This window comes from Cydia amplana, chromosome 3 (genome assembly GCF_948474715.1).
Source record: "Cydia amplana chromosome 3, ilCydAmpl1.1, whole genome shotgun sequence".
Taxonomy (NCBI): domain Eukaryota; kingdom Metazoa; phylum Arthropoda; class Insecta; order Lepidoptera; family Tortricidae; genus Cydia; species Cydia amplana.
The window spans coordinates 10294852-10320353 of NC_086071.1; the positions used below are offsets into that span (position 1 = coordinate 10294852).

The window sequence follows — 25502 nt, forward strand, 5'->3', positions numbered from 1 at the left end:
GACAATTAAAATTTGTTAAATGTTCAATAAGTATTTTATCGTCATTAATTCCACGTTTTGGTGCTATAGGCTCTTGCTAAAACACTTGTCTTATTCACGTACGAATTTTCGGTTACACGGTTCGGTTCGGTATTTTTAGGGTTCCGTAGCCAAATGGCAAAAAACGGAACCATTATGGATTCGTCATGTCTGTCTGTCTGTCCGTGTATGTCACAGCCATTTTTTTCCGAAACTATAAGAACTATACTGTTGAAACTTGGTAAGTAGATGTATTATGTGAACCGCATTATGATTTTCACACAAAAATAGACAAAAAAACAATAAATTTTGGGGGCTCCCCATACTTAGAACTGAAACTCAAATTTTTTTTTTCATCAAACCCATACGTATGGGATATTTATGGATAGGTCTTCAAAAATGATATTGAGGTTTCTAATGTCATTTTTTTCTAAACTGAATAGTATGCGCGAGAGACACTTCCAAAGTGGTAAAATGTGTCCCCCCCCCTGTAACTTGTAAAATAAGAGAATGATAAAACTAAAAAAAATATATGATGTACATTACCATGCAAACTTCCACCGAAAATTGGTTTGAACGAGATCTAGTAAGTAGTTTTTTTTTATATAAATCCCCTTAATACGGAACCCTTCATGGGCGAGTCCGACTCGCACTTGGCCGCTTTTTTATATTACTTAAAGGAAACATTCGTACGCTTCTGGTAAGTAGCGATCGGACCGGTGTTTCGATAGATCGCAAGTTCGAGTCTTACCGGAAACAGTGAGTTTCGGAAACAGTTTTCCTTTAATATAAAAAAGTTTAGTATCGCTTGCAGACGTTACGGGCTTGATTATAAATTAGTTTAGATGCCATTTTAGTAATAAATTTATCCTACCTCTATTACCAACAGCAATACCAATAAAATAGGTCAATGTTCCATTTTAATACTCATTATTTATATACACCCGACGGCGATGCATTAAACAACACAAACATTACTGGTCAAAAGGTTTGCGGATGCCATTGAATATTAAGATTTTCCCCATCTACCCTTCCAAATTTATCTTCTACTGTATAATAAATCTCAAAGCTTAGGTCCGCTCAGCCTATGAAAATGTATTTTACCCTGTTTGCAGGCCTTTGTAATAGCCGGACCTCCCCAATTAGTTTTTTATTGATTCAGAAACCCTCCGGCACTCTCCTATTTTAATGAAACCTTTCTTTAGTTACATGGATATTAATTTTACATAGCTAGTATAGTATTACTTATTTAGGACGTTGTTCTCTGCATGTTAACTGCATGCAACTTTACGTTTGCTAATATGTTTTTAATCCAACCTGCCTTTTATTTTTACCACAGAACAAGTAGAATGGCGATGCGAGCAGGGTACGTGTCGCCGCGGGGTTTTGAGCAAACGCTCGCATGCTACTCGCCCGCGCTGACCGAAAATGAAGTAAACATGACTTTTTGCGCCACAATAACGTTCAGATTAAGAAGCCAGACGTCAAATGTGTTTAAAGGAGGCGTATCCATTCACCACGCACACAAGGCGCTAGCTAGTTTTTGTGTAGAGTAACGAGCGGCGACACCGGTTCCGATACTAACTGTGCGCGATAGCCATTCTAACCTCTTTAATATGTTCTGTGATTTTTTTACTTATATTTTGAGGTTCTCTTCCGCTGATTTTGTGTGTGACTTAGTAAATAGTCTAAAAACTTAAATAGGTATACTAAGATATCTTAAAATGGGATTAGATTTTATAATTTAATCTGGCTGTTCGTCGGGCTGTTCAACTATTCAATTATTTAGTGGAGTACTTTGGCAGGAGTATTAGAAGTATTAATTTAATTAAGTAATGTAAAATGGTGAAGTAAAATATTATATTTTCTCGTGTTGAAGCACGAAAGTAGATTAATAGTGTAAGTAAATAACTTATATGTATGCCTATACGTAATCTACTAGTTTTTTTATATATTACTTATCACTAGGTACCGCAATTTGTTTATTTTCGGTAATTGGGTAGGTACATTTATTAAATGAAATAAGAAAAACTAAGTTTAGTAGTACTTTTACTAACACTATATGGTAATGCTATGTTGCGGATTTCAAATTTTAGAATTAATTTCGTATTTATAAACGCATTTATTGATCAAACATTATAAAATATTTCTCATGCACGTAGCCCATTCTATAGAAAGACCCTGGGTAATACCAATCTCCATCCATTTAATTACGACGTAAAGTCCCCCTCTTATCCCACATCCGCGATTAGACGCCCAATTCACGGTCAATTTCAGCGACTTCATATCGCAACCCCACATACTACAAATAGGGATGCAACTCAATAAACTTCAAACAAAATGCCGATGCATACGAACCAATCGTGAAACGGTCTAACGCACAGCACTTTCATTACCCCTTTGAACAAAAGAACCCGTATTTAGGAGAGCATCTATGCCAGTTACGTTCTTTTGGTAATAGGTAAGATAGTATAGGGGATCTCGATTTCGATTTATACAAGTACGGAATTTAATTAATCCCCCCAATGTTTGAAATGATAATTGAAGATTGCCGTGGAATTTCGCACCAGGGAAGGGTGTGAATTGGGAATAATCCAAGTTGCTTATATCACTTTGGTTGTGACGCAAAATTGCGTCACAGCCAAAGAGGAAAGCATGCTTATGATGTGACGGCCTTGTTCATAACACTATATTAAGGTTGTCATCAAAATTATACAGTATTCAAAAATGTAGTAGTATGAAATGAAACTTTATATGATTTGTTCGTTGCAAGACAATTGTTTTGTAATAAAATAGTAAGTATTGTTTTCTAATAAGAATTCTTTACCTTTAATTTTGCTAGTTAATAATTATTAACATAAAAAATTTTTTTAAACACAACAATGATTTGGTTTTGGCTGCCAAGTAGTCTCATGTAGGAAATACGTAATAATAATAACTAAATAATACTAGACCCTTTTCTTCCCTGTGTGAAATAAAATAAGTGTAGGCAATACAGTGCTGCTCGATAATTTTTCAGAAATTAATTACGCTATACTGGTTAAGACTAACTTAAAATTACCTTGCAATATCGGTTCATAGTACTAAATCCTACGTTCGGTTACGGTTTTAGGTAATATTAAAAATACACGCTGTATATTTAAACCAATAAGTATCAATAAAAAAAATATTATCTATAGCGCAACTTTTCGGATTGAATATTAATTATGTACCTACTTACTAATGCTTTTTGCTGTGCAGCTGTGTAATAAATGGCGTTTTTTAATCAATGTTGGCATTATAATATAATAATAATAATATATAATATAATAATATAGCCTTTATTTCTGACATTTCAACTTAATCTATATACATATATTAAATTGTGTTTTTAACTTGGTGTTTCCTTGTCAGTTTGCCTTCTGGCAAAGGCCTCCCCTAGAATTTGCCTGTCTTCTGTCCCTGGCTTGATTCAGGTTAGATTCTTGTTTTGCGTTCTTGAGTTGCTTTATTTATATATTTATTGTTTTAGGTATCTCGTTTTTATTAAGTTAGTTATGATTTACATTTTGTTTTTATATCTCGGTTTTTACATTTCGGTTTACTTTTTCTAGGGGGTGTTGGTCGTACTCCCCACGGGGACCAGCCGGATTGGGGAATGTTGATTAATTCTAAGTTCTTGTTGTTATTGTAGTTGTTTTGTTTTCTTCCTCCCGGGTGCCTGCTAGTTGTTATTATTTCGAATGCATTACAGCATGAGCATCTATTTTATTCTTTTTGTTAGGTTGTTTCTTCTCAGGTTCATTGCTTGGACGTTCTGAACTCTTCTGAACATTATTTGGAGATTGTGTGGGAGATCGCTTCCTCTTCTCGTTGGGGGTTTCCTTTTCACCTGTGTTGTCCTCTATGATAAGTTTATCATATCGGATATATGCTTTCTTTCCCTTCTCTCTTTCTTGTATCAATTGTTCTTTTAGTTCTTTTCTTTTTATAAGAATCTCTTTAGGATAGTCTTCAGTAGCATAGATGTTATTATGGAATTGCTTGTTGTTTTTAAGAACCTCCATTTTTCTCCAAGTTACTGTCACTAGTATCGGTCTAGGTTCGTCTCTTTTCTTTCCTAGCCTTGTTACTTTACTGATTTCCCATATATCCCACTTTTCCGTGTTTGCGATTTCACTGAGTTTATTCAATGTTTCTACCACCAGTTTTAATAGATCGTTGGTGGACGTCTCGGTTTCACTGACTTTATGAAGTATAAAGTTATTCTTCTTAACTTCCTTCTCCAATATATGAACTTTTGTTTTTAATCTTCCTACTTCTACTTTGAGTTCCTTATTATCTTGTATTAGTGGTTTTAATTTCTCCTCTATAGTGGTAGATAAATTATCTGTTAATGTTTTCGTTTGGATTTTCATCTCTTCCTTCAGTTTTTCAAAGAGTGTTTCCATTTGCGCGTCCATAGTTTTTAGTTATCGAAATTAGCAGTTTTTCTACCAAATAGTAGTTTGTTATTCGCTCTGGCAATAATTACGTGCGAGTCTGGCAACACTAACGTGTTATGTCAACTGTCACTGACGGAACTGTCGGAAGTGCGTTAAATCAACTCGTATTTATAGCGCAATGTATACGTAGCTATATATAGATTTCGTCACGTTATAATCACTTTTTCGACAGGACAGGCTGTATTTCAGTACACTTCACGCGGCGCTCGATGTATATCACTGTTTTTTGTAACCTGCGGCGTAATTTGACGAGAAATAACTACTTTTCGTTTAATTTAATCACGGACCGAGTTCCCAACGATGCTTCTTTGACAGCTGCAACCGGAAGTCAATGTTGGCATTAATAGAGCTTTAATTGCGGATAGCGTTGCAAAAAACCGGAAAAAAATAGCAGTATTTTATTTTATTATTTCAGTGGTTATTAGTCTGATAAAAACGAATAAAGCAGAAAAAAACCAAAGTTTTTTTTAAGCTTCTGTATTTCTCAATACGTTCAATGCGTTATTTTTGTAAGGCATGTGATGTGGGCTATTATGTCGTCATTAACAGATTGTATACACATTATAGAGTAAACATCTCATTCGTCAAAGACCACGTGATACAGCTATGTACATATCTACGTATCCTATAATCACATTCTTTGATGTTTCAAGTAGCACTCTGTGTGCGTCTGGCGCGACTCTAGTCCCCCTCCGCGACTTCAAACGCTATGATTCGCTTTTACACCTCTAAGTGGGTACCTAGTTTGCAATCTAGACTTAAGATTTTGAATGGCATCTAGGTAGGTCTTTAATGGTTTCTAATTAATAATTTCAAAGCTACGTGTAACAATGGTTTAACAGCCATATTCGAACTTTAAGATACGTCAAATATTAGATATAGAAAGGATATGGATCGGATACGTCACTGTCAAACAAGTGTCAAAAGTGACGTTTCTTCAAACAAAAACGTCACTTTTGACACTGACATATCCGAATGTTATCCGAATATTTGACGTATCTTAAAGTTAATAAATAATTAATTGCAGCGTGGTCGAGTTAAAGTAAAGCTAGGAAAGTAACAATTTTTAAGGAGACGAATTAAGGTTCATGTGAAGGTTAAGTATTAACCATAATTAATAATTTCAGCTGAATTTTACTTTACCGATTCCTTTAACTCAACAACACACCAAAAATATATAACACGGCCGCTGCGTCGCCAGTTCTCTTCTTTTGAACTTGGCTTGACACGCTCGCGCGTGTCTCGACATCAGTTATCTTCGATTGTTTTAAAATTACGTTGGAAATTCAAATCTCTGTGCATTTATGTTTGCTTGCGTAATGCCATGCAGTCCGCTAAGACTTAGAAATCATGCCTTATCATGGCTTGTTTAGTACCTACGTAGTCATTTTTTCCAAGGAGGAGTTTGACTAATATAGGCACCTGGGTCCAACAAATTTTAGAAAAAGGTTACTTCTGTGGACAATACCATCAAAGTTAACGACTCTGGTACATAGATATCCCGTTTTTCTGATTTGAGTCTCAAGTACCTACTGAAAAAATGTGTCCAGCCTGTAAAGGTGCCGCGTAAAAATTAGCTTTAGGTTCCCATAAATTTGCGATGTCTACAGGAAAGACGCGAACGAGTTTGCTAAAAAAAGGTGTACGAGTCTGGCCCACCTACTACTAAATAAATGTACTCACTCTGGCGATTCTTAGTATGATCCGTTTATTTCTCGTAGTATTTTTATGTACTTAATACGATAATAAGAATAGAATTCGAAATTGGCCCTTGAAATATTCATACAGCTATCTAATGAATAAATAAATCAGTTAAAGGAATCAAATTAATGAGCAGTAACATAACTTCAACAAAATTCATATTCAGATGAATTAATTCCAAGCGATGCCTTTTAATATATGTACAAAATATAATATCTACATTAATGTTGATGGTATTTATACATTAATAATGATGTGTTAGTTATAAATATAATACTATAAATGCAATGCAATGTACTGTAATGTAATTTACAAACCAACTTGTAACGATATTACTTATAAATATTTTCTTCTTCTTTTCTTTCTATTCTTAAATGGTTTTTGTTTCGTAAACAGATTTATTTACCACCTTATCACAAAAATCAAAGGCTTCACCCTCAAAAGCAGCGTTGAAGAATCCTTTTTAAAGAAATTACTATCACAGGAAAAATAATCACGCCCCAGTCGCAATCCTTACCAGTGAAATAATTAGGCTCTTTTAATTAAAAGACAGATGTATCCCTTTATTCTCTTGTTCCACGATGTGTGTAATCTTTCCTTTGTTTAGCTTTTCCAGGATCTTACGAGTGGTAATTGAATTTGTGGTGAAGTTTTGTTTAAGTGGCGTTTTTAAATAATTTAAGTTGGGTTTAACTTAGACATTGCAAAAATACTCTCCACTGCAAATGATCAAAATTTAACATAGTAAGTAAATGTTTATTTCCCGAAATGTTGTGATTCGAGGTGACAGAATGAATTATTGCGACGTTGACATATTACTTGTGGCAAACAACGGAACTCTAGCTGTAATCTTTTACAGGACTTGTGAATTTTGACTTCCACTCAGATGGGATTTAGGAATTTCGATGTTGATAGATTGATTGTTGTTTTTGTGGCCCGTTATGTTGACGGATCGAGCAAAAAGTTATGTTTCTGTGTGGGAAGTTGATTCATAGTCATTTTAATTCTCTTGTATTATGTACCTATACGTACATGTTACAATCACTTCAGCAGTCGCTAATGAGTCTGATGAACCCAGTGACCTTGACTATTAACTCTAAGCGCCCCTTGCACCATTTCACTAACCCGGGGTTAACCGGTTAAATCAGGAGTTACCATGGTTACCAGTACAATTTGACATTAGGTTAACGGTTTAACCGCATAACCCCGGGTTAGTGGGATGGTGCAAGTGGGCCTAACTTGTTCATTAGGTATTGCACGACGATGCCGTTCTTAAGTGAATAGTCCCTTCAAGTGATAGGTAGTTAGTTGCGTCATTTTGCTTGTCCGTCAGTGCGTCACACTCACGAGAGATGGACATAATATAAGTGACGCAATCAACGTCATAATCGCGGTAGTAATTGATAGATTCAGTAATGCAGCTGCAGTTGTCTACTCAATATGTAAACAGGCCCTAAGGCAATTGTACACGCTCGTAGGGGCCTTATCGGAAAAATAATAATTATTGATTACCTATCTCTGAAATGGCGTTAATTAGAATACCGGTGTCATTGAGAAAGTTGATTGATTTATTAAGCTCAGGAATGCACCCTTGAAATTAACGGAAAAGAAAATACAGTATAGTGTTAAATAGGTATTTAACTGTCTTGGCACCATGACATTGACTTTACATGAAAAGTTTTTCGATTGGATACATAATATTATCTTCCCCCTCAGCCTACTACTTCTGTCCCAAATGTACCTAACCACGGCTTTTTCAGAACATAACACAAAATGCTCCAATTATTTTAGGCAAGTACGTCAACCAAAAATTTTCCGCTGTGAAAACGTGACTTTGAATTCATATCTTTCATTACTCCGACGGAAGCTCAAAGTAAAAAAACCAAACGAAACCACTTGATATTTTGATTAAATTGGCAGCTCGAATAAAAGACTTCGGAGACGGCCGGTCCCAGATCAATGTGAAAGTTAATTGGAACGAATCGCACTTGAATTTGTAATTGAAAGATTACAGGTTCGATTCTGAGAGCGACAATATTGGCAAGATTGGAATTTGGATCCGATGACTGCCCTGAATATTTATTTGTAATGGGTTTTAATTGATTTGAGTCAAGTTTGTAAAGGGGTAGCTTTTGGCGTGACGTTTAATTAAGATTATTTGTTTCAAGTTGAGTTTATAGAGATGACAGTATTTTTTTATTTCAAAATATAGGATTTTTTAAGCGTTTGGCTAGCAAGGAATAGCACCCAACTGTCCGGCTCCGATTTGATTTATTAATTCATTTTTATAGGTATAATAATTATGTTATAGCCAGCACTGTACTCGAGCACAAAGGGAATTATAACTATCTATACATTATATATGGTCCGGAACAGTCCCTGGCCTGGCGGTATACAAACCCGCACGCAAATTTAGTCCCTCCCTGCGATTTTTCTTCATATCATTATGTTATGAATAATACTTTGTGCATTGGGTCCTTATGCCAGGAAAAATCTTAACACCGCGATGTACGTTCTCTATGTGCATTGTACAGTGAAATCTAGCAGGAAATTGGGTAAAACTTTATGCCGTGGTCACACTAACGGGAAACGCTGGGAAACACCTCCCTTTTCCTCCGCCCCTTTTCATATGGCCACACTGGGATTATCGTGATAATCAACGGCGTTTCCCGGCAGCCTTTAGTGTGGCCCCAGCATTAGGTCGTACTAACATGCCTGTTTATTAGGCGTTACACAATTTGGGTACAATCTATATATTTTTAGTAATACGTTACATGAAGGTCTGTATTTTTACAGGTTACAGGAACGAGATATGATGCTACTAGCGTCATCTATGAATACTTGTTTGCAGTATACATATGAGTTTGACTAGGTGTCACTAATCTTGATGTACACATTCATTACACTTTCATAAATATCTAGGCAATACAAAACACAAAGTTTCGGAATTTTAAAGCTACAGGAAAGGTAAAATATTGTAATTGTTAACATTGGTATCGTAGACTACTAGTGCCATCTAGTAGTCTCTATGTGAACTAAAAATTGCTTATTGGAAAGTTTGCGTTACAAGTTTAATGTTTATTTATAGTTTGACAAAGCGTATGATGGATGAAATTTTTAAATTTTTGGCGATGGCCAATGTGGCAAAATTATATTTTTGTAAAACATTGAACGAAGGTCTGTTAAAGTAAGAGCCGAGCCGCTACATTTCGGTATTTCTATGAGAATTACTGTACTACTCTCTTGGAATTCTAAGTAATTTCTTGAAACAAATATAGGTACTTACTTATTTTAAATTTTTTAAAGTTTGCTCTCTGAAAGCTCTCTGTGCACTTTGGAGGAAAAATGGTTTAAAATTATTTAGGTAATCAGATGGAGATGTATATTAAAGTTTTATTTAAAGAGCAGCCTAAGTTCTTCTACCTAGTCCTCGTAGTATTATGGCCAAATTTTCTAATTGAATAGGTATTTACAAATTACATTACATTTCCCAGTAAAACACCCCAAAGGAAAGACTTAATGACATTTTTAATTAAAGTTACTTGGGAATAACTCCAACCAATTGATTATCTCCAAAACGGAGTAAAAAATATGCCGTTGTTTTTTGAGAAAAATATTTTTTTCTGGAAAGAACCCTTGAAATTAACGGAAATAAAAATAAGTGTTAAAATATTCTTCTGGTTTTTTCTTGTTCTTGTTGTGCATCTTTTTAACCAGCTAATCATTAATTATCTTTTTTGTGCAAATTAGTAACCAAGTTATATGTTTTTTTAACGATTTCTACGGATGAAGTCACGGAATGAATGTTTGGTGTAAACTTCCCCTCTTTTTATTACCAGTAATTCTTTATTAGGTAACACAATCTTTGATGAGATTACTTAAAAAGCATCTCGAGTTTCTTAGAAGCTCTTTTCACGTTTTCACCCCTCACTGCCTTAATAAAAACGTAAAATAAACAAAACCCGGAAACGACCAATCCGCTAACAACATTCCTTATAAAAGTCTAACATAGAAGTTTTCCTTTACCGGCAACCATAGAAACACGCGGATATAAAGATGTTAAAAAACGCAATCAGGGACGTTATCTCAGAGTTAGATGGCGCTGTCGTCAAAAGTTTCCAGTAAAAAGTTATTGTTGTGATAGGATGTAAAATCTAAGAAAAATAGTGCTCCCGACATATCAGTTGAAATTTGTGCTGGTCCTACCTACCTGAATTGTACAAAAGTCAACTTTTGACAACCACCATTCCCCGACTCCACAGCCCCAGACCCCTTGACTCCTAACCCCCGACCCCTCAACTCTGAACCTCCGGAACCTCAACTCCCAAGCTCCGACCCTCCGGTTCTCAATTATAAAAAAAAACTACAACGGAATACAGAACCGCTTCCTTTCGAATTGAAGTCGGTTAAAAAGAAGGAAGTGGGTCGAAGTTACAGCAGTTTAATAGATAAACCATTTTTACACACCCTTCCAATGCACTTATGCTCACATCTAAAGCCGCAACGCACACAAACAAAACCAAAATAGATTTACAACCACAAACAAGACATCCTCTAGACTGAGCATAGTAACGCTACCCCCTCTGCCACTATATACGGTAGTTTTACTCCATCTTCGAGTCAAAGTGTCAGAATCCCGTGCCGTTATTGGTCCGTGTCTTGGAACGGACCGCTCACCTCGTCCCCCGCACCCCCGTATTTTTGGCAGCATCGGTTTCATGAAATAATTGCTCTAAACTCCGTCTAGAGGATTCCTAGTCTATGTTTACAACGAACTCAGTCAGCCCTTGTTTCCATGTTTTTTAAATTATGCTAATAATATTTACCTCAATCAACTTCGTACGTTTCTGATTCATACAGCAGCGAATGTTTTTAGTAAGTATTGGCGAGTAATGTGATTTCTCTAAATACGGACTATTGAAATCCGTATCTATGATTACTCATATTAATTATGAGAAAAGAGACTATCGGAATTTGTATATTCATAATGAATAATTTAAATATGTTTGATTTTCATTTACTTACCTACTTGGTTGGATATATTTCTTTAATGCAGGAGTTTACAATAGAATTAATTAGGTGATGAGAAATTAACACAATCAGTTCTAATTCACTTTCTAAAGCAGCACTTGTTTGATTTTATTTTTAGATTCTTCTTATCCATCGAAAGGTTCTTTTTAGGTTTCAGTGTAACATTAAATTCTAAGTAAGAGTTGTTTTTTTGTAGGTATAAATATATTTTTAACTTGCAAAAATATCAAAACATCGAGCAAAAACTCGTATAGCTTTATAAAGGGTATAGCCGGGTAAGCATGGCCAAACTGCCCTTAGCGAAAAAAACAATTTCCTTTTACTGGATTATTAACCTATGTATATGTAGTGATTTCACCAAATATTAAGCCTCAAATGCTTCAGATTTAAAAAAAAAATGCAAAAAAAGAAAAATTATTTTTATTTTATTATAGCCAAAGTACTAATCCGATTTCTTTGTAATTTGGGTATGTTGTATATACAATTAAGGTCGCTTTCTGAAAAAAATAATATTGAATTATCTCTTAAAATAATAATAAAAAATTTAGATGAAAATTTTCAGAAAAATAAAAAAAATACATGCGAGATAGTGACAGTTATCAAATTTACATATTTCATGTAGAATTTAATAATGTTTAACACATATTTTTTTCAAAAATTAAAATCGGGATTAACAGTGTTAAAAACTCGAATTTGTAACATCCCATAATACCTTCTCTTCATACAAAATAACTTGTACGTTATACTAGAAAGTTATATTCCCAACGCAATTTGAATTTAGAACGCGACTTATTTCGCTGAGCGCGGACCTTAAACTCCGTGGCTGTATGCGGCTAGGGCGAACGGCATTCAGAGATTTAAAAAGCGGCCAAGTGCGAGTCGGACTCGCCCATGAAGGGTTCCGTATTTAGGCGATTTATGACGTATAAAAAAAACTACTTACTAGATCTCGTTCAAACCAATTTTCGGTGGAAGTTTACATGGTAATGTACATCATATATTTTTTTTAGTATTATCATTCTCTTATTTTAGAAGTACCAGGGGGGGGGGGCACACATTTTACCACTTTGGAAGTGTCTCTCGCGCAAACTATTCAGTTTAGAAAAAAATGATATTAGAAACCTCAATATCATTTTTGAAGACCTATCCATAGATACCCCACACGTATGGGTTTGATGAAAAAAAAATTTTTGAGTTTCAGTTCGAAGTATGGGGAACCCCAAAAATTTATTGTTTTTTTTTCTATTTTTGTATGAAAATCTTAATGCGGTTCACAGAATACATCTACTTACCAAGTTTCAACAGTATAGTTCTTATAGTTTCGGAGAAAAGTGGCTGTGACACACGGACGGACAGACAGACGGACAGACGGACAGACAGACAGACATGACGAATCTATAAGGGTTCCGTTTTTTGCCATTTGGCTACGGAACCCTAAAAAAAGCGCGGGAACAGGAAATACGCACGAATTTTATACAGAGCGTTAACGATTGAAAAATGTCTGTTCCTTTGATGAATAAAATACGTCACATTCTAAATTCAAATTCGTAAAGACTGAGTTCACAATATACTTCATTCGTTTACGACTACTTAGCTTTGCTTGTATGAAGAGAGAGTATTATGGGATGTTACAAATTCGAGTTTTTCACACTGTTAATCCCGATTTTAATTTTTGAAAAAAATATATGTTAAACATTATTAAATTCTACATAAAATATGTAAATTTGGTAACTGTCGCTATCTCGCACGTATTTTTTTATTTTTCTGAAAATTTTAATCTCAATTTTTTACTATTATTTTAAGAGATAATTCAATATTATTTTTTTCAGAAAGCGACCTTAATTGTATATACAACATACCCAAATTACAAAGAAATCGGATTATTACTTTGGCTGTAATAAAATAAAAATGATTTTACTTTTTTTGCATTTTTTTTTTAAATCTGAAGCATTTCAGGCTTAATATTTGGTGAAAGCACTACATATACATAGGTTAATAATCCAGTAAAAGGAAATTGTTTTTTTCGCTAAGGGCAGTTTGGCCATGCTTACCCGGCTATACCCTTTATATGTGACACAAGTTATGGACTGGGATAAGCCTGTCACGAGAGCATGTCGATTGAAATTATGAATGATGACCAAATTGCGAGTATGTTTTTGTTTTAAAGGACATCTCATGAAACGAAACAGAAACTTTCAGAAGCGTATGGTTTAGATTATATGAACAATTTTAAACAATATACAGAGTATAAAATTCTGTGAAATACCTATATAAATGGGTACGGAAGAATAGCTGGTTCAATAAATCTGATCCGATCACATTTTCAGCTCTCAGAGAATTGGGTCACAGCAGCAGTTATCGGTTGTTTTAAAACCTAGAAAAACAAAGCACCATTGTGTCGCTGTCGGCCCTGGCTCCTCAAGAGTTCAACGGCGAATATCACTCTTCCTAGATGTACGGTGGCTCAAAGAGAAAACCGCCTTTGATGTGAAAAGCCACTTGAATGCTGTCTCGCCTCGCACAATGAGACATTAGCGTGCCTCGTCGAGATCTTAGAGATGAGCTATCAGGACTGAGATTTTAAGGTTCCATTGAAAATCTTAAAACGATCTCATTCGATTTTCAGTATTGTAAATGAGTGTAATTGTTTTTCAACCTCAGCAGCTTGAGTAAAAGTGAGCTAATAACCATGAATAAAATTCTATTTTGCTCACTTCGTGATACAAAACGACTTAATGTCATTCACTTTGAAGTGGCATTTATTCAAAATGACATTTCAAAGAGCGGGGCACACAATTAATACAAATTCGAAATACTTGGATTACAATCGCTCTGCTCCTTTCACGGCTTTTGTAAAAAGAAAGATACAGAAAATGGATCAAACTTCATTCAAGCATCGTTCAGAAAATCATCAATTCATTGATTAAAATATAACTTGTGGTAGACATAACGTACTTTACGTATTTAAAAAAATGTAACATAATTGCAGATATAACCTATCATTCAGAGCAATCTCAAAGCCATTCAGGCATTTTCGACCCCCGATAGCGATAGTTATGGAGAAAGATTTAAGCTTGAATTGACTAAGAGGGCATAATGAAACAAAAGTAATATAATATGTATTAATTTTAATAAGACGCAAAAATAATTGTTACTGTTTAGTATTCAACCTACTGCTATACTGATTTATTTGAGGTAGCGAGGCTACTGGCCGGCGACACATTCGCAATGGTCTAAAAAGTAATAACTAACGGTGTCAGTGTCATCAAAACATCGCAACAGAAAGAATATCTGAATTCGCGAAATATACCAGAAAACAGTGTGCAGTGCCTTAAAATAACGAGGAAGCCACCAGCGAGCAATCCATCCACCCGCAGAGGCCTCTGCCACCTGCAGACCACAAATACCGGTAAGCCCTTCTACCATCAGATAAAGCAGTATAGTGTCGAATGAACTAACTTAAAAAACTACAGTCCACTGGCTTTACGCCACATTTTCTGGCCTCCGAGCCGATTCTTAAATTTCCCAAATTTCGAACCCTCCCAGATTTATTTTTTCCCCAAAATCCTATCTTCTATTCTTACTTCTATAGGCTAACCGTTGCGTTTCCCTTGCGGATCGTATCCGCATATTATCTCGCTGTTTCCTATTTATTTCTACGATTTTACTGATATTTATTTCAATAAAATATCCAATTCGTTATACATTTTTGTCCGTGACAAACAATGGCGGAAGGCGAGGTGCAATTGTTATTGCAAATAAATACGTTGACACTCAAAAAAGAATATTTGTTTAACAAATTACAAAAGGCTTATGATGTATCCAAAACTGTTAAATTGGATAGTCTAGACTCGGTGCAAGATTACATGGTACAGTTTTCGGAACTCGATGACGCACGTTGCGACTTCGAAAAAATTGTCATGGAGATTATCATGCTGGAGATGCAGGCAAACCCCAAAGCTGAACCTTCAACAAGCTCGTTAGAAAGTTTCGACGATTTATATTTTGCTTGTAAAAAGGTAGCTTTGAACTGCAGCCGTATAGTCCAGGAGCCAACCAAAAATAATTTCACTGAAACCAAGGATGATTGTTTCGCTAGGCCACATTTACCGAAGCTGACTTTGTTTGAATTTGATGGTCAGGTGGAGAATTGGGCCACATTTCATGATACATTTGTGTCTTTGGTTCACAGTCGCAAGTTCGAGAACATAGATAAATTTCATTATCTGCTGTCTTGTGTCAAAGGCCCAGCACTGAATATTGTCAAGAGTCTTCCGATCACGTCTTACAACTATCCTGTAGTTTGGAAAAGCTTACTTGATAAGTACCAAGATGTCAGAGCGTTGACCGGCAGGTATCTGGATAAAATGCTGAATTTTTCACCTTTGACAAAAGACAGTGCAGCGAATTTAACCTCATTCGTGGAGACTTTTGACCATTCCTTGAAAGCTATTCACGCCTTGCAGATTGAGAACTTGGACGACTATCTATTCTGCCATCTGGCACTTCGCGGGCTAGACAGTCATTCTCGGAAATTGTTTGAAGAAAGCCGCGATCAAAATGAATTACCGACTTTCGCGGAATTAATAAATTTTGTGAACAAACAAATAAAAGTGTTGGAACATACTTTTCCTAGTACTAGCTCCCGGACTATAAACCATCAACAAGTCAAAGTGAAGTCACCTGTCAACTTCACACAACCGAGTCATAAACCTGCCAGTTTCAAATATTCGAACGCGACCTCGTCTTCGCAAAAGGTTGGATTAACTGTTTCGCGTAATAATGATACTCAAAATAATTCGTACCGAAACAAACTGACTTGCGTGCATTGCAACTCAAATCATCTGATTTATCGTTGCGAACAGTTTCGTAAACTGTTGATTCAAGATAGGATTGACCGTGTCAACGCCTTGAAGATATGCAGCAACTGCTTGAAAAGTGGTCACGAAGCGTCAAGTTGTAAGAGCAATATGACTTGTGGAGTTTGCTCTCAGCCTCATCATTATTTGCTACATCGGGATGCAAGTGTTCTGCAGGCTCCGGCCGTGCCGACCCTGCAGACGCCCCGCGCTGCCGTGCATGCAGCGGGGCCTTCGCCGCCGCGCTCCGTGAGTGTGACGCCCGCTCCAACTGGAACTGAGAATCTTCACTCCGTGAGTGAAAATTCAGGTTCTTACGGTGTAGTGTTGGGGACTACGAGGACTCTAGTGGTTGACATCACCGGACAACATCAGAACTGCCGTGCTGTTCTTGATTCTGGAGCGCAAAGCTCATTTATTACTTTGAATTGTGCTCAACGTTTGGGCTTACCTCGCAACAAATGTCCTTACACAGTATCAGGACTTGGAGGTGAACTTGTCAAAAACTTTGGCATGGTGACGTGCGACTTGAAGCCGTGTAAATTGGACGTTCCGAGTTTCCAGGTGGAGATGGTCGTCGTGGAGAAAGTGTCATCTGAAATGCCAAATGTTTCGTTTCCGCCAGAAGTTGTGGAAGAATACAAGAATTTTGAATTGGCTGACCCGTTGTTTTTCGAGAAGTCATCGGTGGATATTCTACTGGACAATGGCGTCGTGTCCGAATTTATTATGGACAAGCCTACTACTGTCAAGCCGAACATTCCAAAGGTTATTGAAACCATTTTTGGGTACGTCGTTAGCGGAAGATTATACAACGACAGTAACGACATATGGCGTGAGTTCGAGTCCATTTCTGGCCATACGCACTTTACTACAATTAGCCAGTGATGAAGGCGAACGTTTCCCTTCTGCTGCTGAAGTTGTACGTCAAGGCATCTATATGGATGATATTCTGTGGTCATGCGCCACCTTCTCTCAGGCATGTGCATTACAGGACGAGTTGATTAATATGCTACAGTGCGGAGGACTTGTGCTTAAGAAGTGGTCGAGCAACTCTGAACAGTTGTTTGAGCGCGTCCCGGCCGAACATCGTGAAACTACTGTCACTTTTCAAAAGGACAGGGATGACGTTTCAATTAAGCTTTTAGGCTTGAAATGGTCTCCGGTGTTTGACGCGTTCAGCTTCTCATTGAACAAACAAGATACCGTCAATACTAAGCGATCTGTACTGAAGACTCTTGCGTCAATTTATGATCCTGTTGGATACATTGCTCCATGCACATTTGTTGCAAAGTGCATTCTTCAGGACCTTTGGAAGGTGGGTCTCGGTTGGGATGATCCACTTCCTCAAGACGTATGCGAGCAGTGGTTGACGTTCATTGACGAACTACCCCGACTATCCGCGTTGCAGATTCAACGGCATATCTTGCTTCCAAATGTAACTGAATGCGAACTTGTTGGATTTAGCGACGCGTCTTCTCGTGGGTACGCCGCCTGCATCTACGTCATCTCACGACATCAGTCTAACGTTAAGTGCAGATTGTTGATGGCAAGGTCAAAGGTAGCACCTGTCAAAGTTCAGACTATCCCGAAAATGGAACTTATGGCCGCAGCACTTCTTGCAAAACTAATGAAGTACGCGTGTGAATGCTTAATTCGGGTTAATGTGACAAAAATCACAGCTTTGACAGATTCGTCTATTGTCTTGGCGTGGCTACAAACTGACGCTTATAAATTAAAAACATTTGTGTGTAACCGTGTTACACAAATAACAGAGTCAATACCTCCTCATGCGTGGCGTCATGTGAACAGCGAAAACAACATGGCAGACGTCGCCTCGCGAGGTGTTTCTCCGTCGCAGTTCATGGCTGGTAACACTCAGTGGTTTGAAGGGCCTGCCTGGATGTATGACGATTGTGAGAATTGGCCTGTTTCCACTTTCATAAACAAATGTGAAACACAAATCCCAGAGATGAAATTAAATACAAATACATTTAATTTACTATCTCAACAAACGGGAGAAGAAGGTAAACTGGAATTCGTTGATCGTGTTTGCAACCAGTTCTCTTCTTATTCTAGAATGCAAAGAAGCATCGCCTGGATCTTACGTTTACTGCGACGATTCCGTGGTGACGTTTCGATTTGCGACCAAGTTTTAACGACAAAAGACTTGAATCAAGCCCATGATTGCTTGATCAAATTAGTACAAGCAGCTTATTTCAAAGAGCAAATTGAAACTTTGAAAAAGGGCGTAACGTACATCCCTTCGTTAAGGAAGCTTGCACCCTTTCTTGACGATCGAGGCTTCCTCAGGGTGGGGGGTCGTATCCCGCACTCTGACTTGCCTTACAATGCGAAGCATCCTATATTGTTGCCGAAGCAAAGTAGGTTTACAAAGCTCTTGGTTGAATATTTTCATAAGAAATATTTACACACAGGTCCGCAGACCTTGCAGAATATTCTCAAGCAGAGATATTGGATCTTGTCGGCTCGTAGCCTAATTCGTTCCATTCATTCAAAGTGCAAGAGCTGCTACAAATGTAGACCCACTCTGCTGCAGCCTAAAATGGGTGACCTTCCATCAACTCGTCTGTTACCTAATAAGGTGTTTGAGCATGTAGGTGTGGACCTGGCCGGACCCTTTTATATAAAGGAAAGCTTACGGCGCAATGCCAAGATAGAGAAGGCTTATTTAGCGGTCTTCGTTTGCTTTTCAACTAAAGCCGTGCATTTGGAAACGCTCTCCTCTCTATCTGCCGATTGCTTTTTGGCTACTCTAGACAAATTCGTATCCCGTCGCGGTCTTTCGGCATGCTTTTATTCCGATTGCGGGACGAATTTCACAGCAGCCAGTAAACATCTTGCTGATGTTCAGAAATTCATGTCTGACAAGAGCACTCAACAGGATATTTTTAACGGCTGCGCTCAGCGCTTGATTAACTGGCAGTTCAATCCTCCTAGCGCCCCTCACATGGGTGGTTTATGGGAGAGTTGCGTTCGTATTGCGAAATACCATCTTGTGCGTGCTGTCGGTGACAAAGCCTTGACTTTTGAGGAGCTGACAACAATTTTCTGTAAAATTGAAGCCATAATGAATTCACGGACATTATGCGCTCTGCCAGCTAGTGATAATCCTCATGAGTTTAATGTCCTAACTTCTGGACACTTCTTGATAGGCAAGAGTCTGACAGCTGTACCAGAGTATGATTTGCAGTCTGTACCTGTAAATCATCTATCACGTTGGCAATATTTGCAAAATTGCTCTCAACTGTTTTGGAAGAAATGGAGCCAAGATTATTTACATACCTTACAGCAAAGGTCAAAATGGTTCACCTCGCCTCCCAATATTAATGTAGGGGACTTAGTGTTAGTCAAGGACGACCGAGTTTCTCCTTGCAGTTGGCCACTTGCAATTGTCCAACAAAAACATCCCGGTTTAGACGGCATTGTGCGCAAGGTTACTCTGCGCACAAGAGCTAACAATTCCTTTTTGAGACCTGTTAATAAACTGTGTCCTCTGCCTTATACTCACTAAATCCCCTTCTTTTATCGCATTAATTGCATATATTTTATTTTATTTTCGCGCCTATACATGCGCAAGTTCTGTTCTCTCTTTTTCATATTATGAGAAAGCCACATAGTGCTTTCGGTGGGGGGTGTTTAGTATTCAACCTACTGCTATACTGATTTATTTGAGGTAGCGAGGCTACTGGCCGGCGACACATTCGCAATGGTCTAAAAAGTAATAACTAACGGTGTCAGTGTCATCAAAACATCGCAACAGAAAGAATATCTGAATTCGCGAAATATACCAGAAAACAGTGTGCAGTGCCTTAAAATAACGAGGAAGCCACCAGCGAGCAATCCATCCACCCGCAGAGGCCTCTGCCACCTGCAGACCACAAATACCGGTAAGCCCTTCTACCATCAGATAAAGCAGTATAGTGTCGAATGAACTAACTTAAAAAACTACAGTCCACTGGCTTTACGCCACAGTTACTGACCCATGAATCATTATTATATTTACTTATACTATTTTTTTTTTTAAGTTTTGGTGCTCGGATAAAGTACATTTCTATCATCGTGCTGTAGATGACACTGCAGCATAAACCAATCGTTTCGTCGCATCGCATCGCCGCGTATTTCAAAACACTACTTAGTCAGCTAGACTAAATGGAGACTAATCATGGATCAGTAGGTTCCAAGATACACTTATAAATATATTACACCAATTTTAACTTCTATTTAATTTTAAACTTATTTCCTTAGACTTAGAAAAATGAGACGGAGAAAGTCAAGTCACTAAAGCTAACATTGCTTTTACCATAATGGAAGTACGGAGTCATTTTTCACTGTTCCTGCCGGTGCATAGTGCTCAGTTAGTTGTACTATTAATCTTACCGTTATTAGTTTACAGACGTGCCATTTTTTCCTTGTCCAGTCCATTGTCAGTAGAAAACTGTTTAATATTTTAAGCAGTACTGATTTCGTTCGTTTCATAAACCTACACTCGTAGGTATTTTAAATGTATGATTAATAAATGATTTTTTTATTTTTTTTATTTTTTTTAATGCTTTTCATTATGAAGCAGTCACATAAACTTTGATGACTTAGTTTTCTAATTATGTACTTACTTTGATTCTTCCAGTACACCCAATTGGGTATTATACTGTATTTAAAATAATTTATACAAAAACTCCAGATAATTATTACAAAAACATAAATTGCAGTTATTTTTAAACACAAGTTCTATTTAATAAATCGGATAGAAATATAAAAAGTAGGCGAGTTGACCGTAATGTACCTAATGTTTCATATAAATTCCATATTAGCAAATCGTTTTGACAGTTCAAAAAAAGAAACTGATTTGACTAGTATGAGAATACCCTATTGTTTAACCGACATGTACTAACTTTAAGCTGTTTAGTATTCTCCGCAAAGTCTTTTTAAACCGGCTCCATCATAAAAGCGTTCTCGCGTAACCCGCGCGGGTTTAATTAGATTCTCTCTCAGACTGATTAAGGATGAGATGTGAATCGATGGCCTATATAGGGAAATGGAGATTGTTGCTTTTAGAAACGAAAGTCATTTTACAGATTACTAGTATTACTGAATGAAAATAATCCTTACTACTCCTAATAATATTATTATGATGCGAATATGAGTCTATGGGCTCGATTCGGATTTTGTAATAGACATCTATTTATTAGATATCTTTTAGACATCGCCAAGATACGATAACGATATGTTTAAGATCTAATCTGTCAAATTTGACATTTCCGCGATTCTGGAGATACTCTTGAACGATTTCCACAAAATATTACTAAGAGATCTAACTCACATCTAATAGATATCTAACACGATCTATCGTAAAAGTGACATTGGTTGCCCGAATTGCGCTGCAAAATAGAACTAGTTGAAATCTAAACTATAACGTATCTAGAATGGATCTAGTACGTGTCGTCTCTTGTGAGTATCTTGAAGTTCGAATACGGCAGTTGGTGGCTGTTACCTCTTCATGCATAAACCAATTTAGATGAAATTTGGTAAGGAGATAATTTGAAACATGGAAAAGACATGGGATAGTTTTTATCGTTCTACACAAACAAAATCGCAGGCGCAGCAACATTTACGAGTATATGACCTAAAAATCGACCTTACTAGTTTTTTTGTATAAGGCTGTAATACTTACTGTATTAGGTTTCAAGTAAATAAAGACTTATTTATTTTGTAAGCCATGTTTCATTGCGAGCCCGCCACAGTGCGTATTCTCCCCATGAGCACCCATTTTAGGGTTCCGTAGCCAAATGGCAAAAAACGGAACCCTTATGGATTCGTCATGTCTGTCTGTCTGTCTGTCCGTCTGTCCCTCTGTCCGTCTGTCTGTCCGTCCGTATGTCACAGCCACTTTTTTCCGAAACTATAAGAACTATACTGTTGAAACTTGGTAAGTAGATGTATTCTGTGAACCGCATTAAGATTCTCATACAAAAATAGAAAAAAACAATAAATTTTGGGGGTACCCCATACTTACAACTGAAACTCGAAAAAAAAATTTTCATCAAACCCATACGTGTGGGGTATCTATGGATAGGTCTTCAAAAATGATATTGAGGTTTCTAATATCATTTTTTTCTAAACTGAATAGTTTGCGCGAGAGACGCTTCCAAAGTGGTAAAATGTGTCCTCCCCCCCCCCCCCGTAACTTCTAAAATAAGAGAATGATAAAACTAAAAAAAATATATGATGTACATTACCATGCAAACTTCCACCAAAAATTGGTTTGAACGAGATCTAGTAAGTAGTTTTTTTTAATACGTCATAAATCGCCTAAATACGGAACCCTTCATGGGCGAGTCCGACTCGCACTTGGCCGCTTTTTATTACTTCACACACTACGAGTAGGTACATAGAAACTTTTGTGTTGTCATAATTTGATATGGTATCTCTTATTTAATTTAGAATATACTATAGAAAGTTTCCAGAACACAGAAGTTTATTTAACATATTTAACCAAACGCCTGCATTAAATGTCTGCATCAAAAGAAATTGTATTAATACCTAGACTTGATACAAACCAGAATCACTATTCACCACTACAAAAGCTTTGCATTTCCGATATTGAAAGCCAACAGGTAATCCTATAAGAGCATTACATCCCATGCTCGATAGGGAATCCAGATACATTAGAAAATAGGTTTTTTTTCCACTGGGTTTTGATTAAATTGGTTGGTAGTCATCTTAATAAAATAATGTATAAGGAATTTATTTCTAATTAAACTCACGGCCCGATTCGGGAAATGAATTAGAGATTAACTAGATACGATATAGTAAAAATATGTGACGTTCCACGGCAAAAGGTACCTTATGGCGGCTGGCGCCGCGATTCGGGAAATTAATTAGAGATTATCACTATATATGAAATAGTAAAGATAATTGTGACGTTCCACGAGAAAAGGTACCTTTATGGCGGTTGGCGCTTACGCTATTATTATCGCCGCTCCAATATTATTGCGGCGATAGCGCCAGCCGCCATAAGGTACCTTTTGCCGTGGAACGTCACATATCTTTACTATATCGTATCTAGTTAATGTCTAATTCATTTCCTGAATCGCGCCGTCAGTATGTATGTCTGTCTGTCGGTTATCTATTTTCGCTTTCTGCTAAACCGATTTAGGTGATAATTGGTAAAGATAGTTTGAAGCCCGAGGAAGGGACATAATTATGACAGTTATGAATCAATCACCATTATCCCACGAAGACAAAGTCATGGGCAGAATTAATAAAATACCTAATTCATTTCTTAATGCAAGCAGGAAAATAGCGTTACCAATGATTTCATGAATGTATGTACATAATTTAAAACAAAATGTTAAGGGATGAAGATTTTCAATAGCGCTCGCGTTTAAAACAAGCGACGACGTGAATGCAAATCAGACTATACGTAGGTACTATAGCACAATGCTACTCGCGTTGACGTATATTCATTTGCTGTTTATTTTTTATTTATCTTACTCTTAGTGTAAGGCCTGAGTGGACGCTCGAGTTGGGCGTGCAGCGGGGCGGGGCGTGCGGCGTGCATGTTAAACAAATGCAAGCGTATAGGAGCGGCCTTAGTGCACGCTGCTCAAATCATTTGGGAGCTCGACGCCACGCTGCACGCCCCGCCGTACGCTCCGCTTCGAGCGTCCACTCAGGCCTTACATTTAAAGTGTTTTTTTATCCGATAAACTAGTTTAATTTGATATACCTATTTCACCACTATATATTACAATTTTCCCAAGTTTAAGGTAGTAATAAATGATGTGTCACAAAGACTAATATTGTACTATCCTATGGAACCCCTGAATAGTTGATGAAAATAGTTAGCACCTATTTGATGTTTTAGATTTGGTAAGTTTTAGTAATTGTATTGTCTGCGGTTTTCCTTTGGGTAAAGCCAACAGCCGGGCTAGGGAAAGCCACGTGACAGCATACTTTGAAATTCGTACTTAATTTCGCAATAAAAACAGCCTAACCGCTTTAGGCGGGGTACCAGCTTTTTGGGTTCTCCTCCCCTTCTCTCGTTTGTAGTATAAGAAAAAACTAATCAGAGTTTTTTTATCAACGGTGTAAAGTATACTGACCGTAACTAGAAACATTTATTTTAATATGAATTCGTAGCTGTATTTATTTGCTTCGTTTATTCGTTTCATTGGCACCAGTACGAGCCAATGCACTTAGAGTTTATTTAAATTGATAGTTTGTCTGTTTGAAACCACTCAAAATTGCTTTGCCGTAGTTTATTTATATTTAAAATAATTTATTTGGATTTAATGTAACGATTGTTTACAGTTTTCTTGGGGAATCTGCGACTACGAGTGTTTTGTTTCACAAGTACCTATAGTCCGTCAACCAAATCTTGTCAGTAGCAATGTAAAGCAAACTAAAGTAGGGCAACACTCAAAGAGCAGTATTGCGCTAAGAAAAGCAGCAATGTACGTCGAACCAAAAGAATTTTTTTTTCCGCTGAGCGCGCCCTGCGTACGTCAATTCAAATTGTCACTCGCGGTTTATTGAAAAAAATTTGAAACGGACGGACAATTTAAAAGCGATGTTAAAACAATGTTAATCAAAATGATGAACAAATTTGAAGATATCAAAAACAACTCCCTATCGTAGTGCTTATATTCTCTTTGTTCCCTATCTATGTCTTCTAAGTTTACTAAAATAAAATCATATCAAAATGCAGATAATTAGATAGTGCATATATTTGTTATTTACAATATAATATGCCACTTGTTAATGTAAATTAGTGTACTCTTCTGGATGAATATGACATACCTGTGTAATTTTTTTGATTGGACCTATAAATTAGACAAGAGACTAACTACATACTATATTACATCTACCTAACTATACGTAATTAGTACCTATACGGTACCCAGACTTCATTTTTATTCGTGGAATATTATTTCGAATTAAAATCATGATTATATTTATTTGATTAAGAATAAGTTATTCTCATTAAATTTTTTCTCATACGAATTATTCCCGATCAAAATTATTTGAATATTTTTGACGGGAATAAAATCGAGATGATTTTATTCGTACGAATTCTTATTCAAATAATGATTTTATTCTTGAATGCCCAACACTGATATTAGGTTACCTGCGTGCACAAATAGGAATACACCTATTATTGGTAATAATGGGTGTATTAATTGTATTATTGCTGTATTCCTATTTGTCCCCGACCCACGTGACCTACGACGCCATACATGAGGCGTGGACAAATGAGGAAATCATTGACATAGATATCTAGGGACTGGCTTTACGGGCAATAAAAATGAGGCATTACGCCAGTACAGCGGTGTGCAATCGCTACAAAGCGATTGGTTGATGAGTTCGCATCACGCGCGCGATTGGT

At 36.9% G+C, this 25502-nt stretch overlaps 1 long non-coding RNA gene across 1 annotated transcript; it reads right to left on the reverse strand.

Annotated features, from left to right (window-relative positions):
- Nucleotides 1-132: 132 nt before the first annotated feature.
- Nucleotides 133-22471, reverse strand: LOC134662944 (uncharacterized). Its single transcript, XR_010098109.1, has 2 exons — nt 22128-22471; nt 133-632 (listed from the first exon to the last, which is right to left on the reverse strand). It is a non-coding gene; the product is annotated as an uncharacterized LOC134662944 (long non-coding RNA).
- Nucleotides 22472-25502: the final 3031 nt, after the last annotated feature.